Raw genomic sequence first — 832 nt, 5'->3', positions numbered from 1 at the left:
GCGCATTGGCACTGCCAATCGAACACGCTCTTGACACTGAGTGCAGCCAGTGCACCCCAATCGAAAACGCTATAAGTCTCGTTTGCTTGCTCGAGTAGGGCGGACGCTCGTCTGCCCTGCTTCGGGTATTGCATCATTTCATTAATTTTTTGAAAAGCGATTCCGGCTTTAACTGTGATTAGTAAGCATGGCCATGTTCACCTCGTTGTCGAGGGCCTACCGCGTATCGCATTACCGCGTATCGCGTAACCGCGTAACCAATCAGAAGCGATCCGCTGTTGTGATTTCGTGTTTTACTGATTATTGATTGGTTACGCGGTTACGCAATACGCGGCAAATACTTCATGGGACTCCACCCTCAGAAAGGCGTATTCTAGTAAATAAAAAATAACGTATTCTAGTAAATTACTAGAATACGCAGGTTACGCCGCATGTGACGGCACCCTGAACGACCTAGCCAGAGGAAAATGGCGGAGCGTAAAAAACAAACACTTGGGCCGCGGTCCGATTCACGCTCACAGTTCTATCAGTGCTTACGACATTAATGGTAGGTCCGAAACAAATAGCGTGCTAAAGTTTCTCTATTTTGGACCGGTCGTAAGCACAATTTATAAGTTAGAAAACGTAACCTGATGAAAGGCAAATGGAAAGCGTATGTATATATGGTTCGCATAATAGAAGAAATAATATCAAGAATATGAGTAAATATTAAATACTAGAAAAAGAAAAAATTAGGAATAGAGATTAAACGTAACGCACAATAAATACAATTAATAAAATATGGTTCACAAAATATGTATAATATGTCTCATATCCTATTTGTATCTATTAA

Source organism: Trachymyrmex cornetzi, unplaced genomic scaffold (assembly GCF_001594075.2).
Source record: "Trachymyrmex cornetzi isolate Tcor2-1 unplaced genomic scaffold, Tcor1.1 scaffold1269, whole genome shotgun sequence".
Classification (NCBI taxonomy): Eukaryota; Metazoa; Arthropoda; class Insecta; order Hymenoptera; family Formicidae; genus Trachymyrmex; species Trachymyrmex cornetzi.
The sequence above is the reverse complement of the archived record's forward strand: the minus strand, read 5'-3'. Positions refer to the sequence as shown.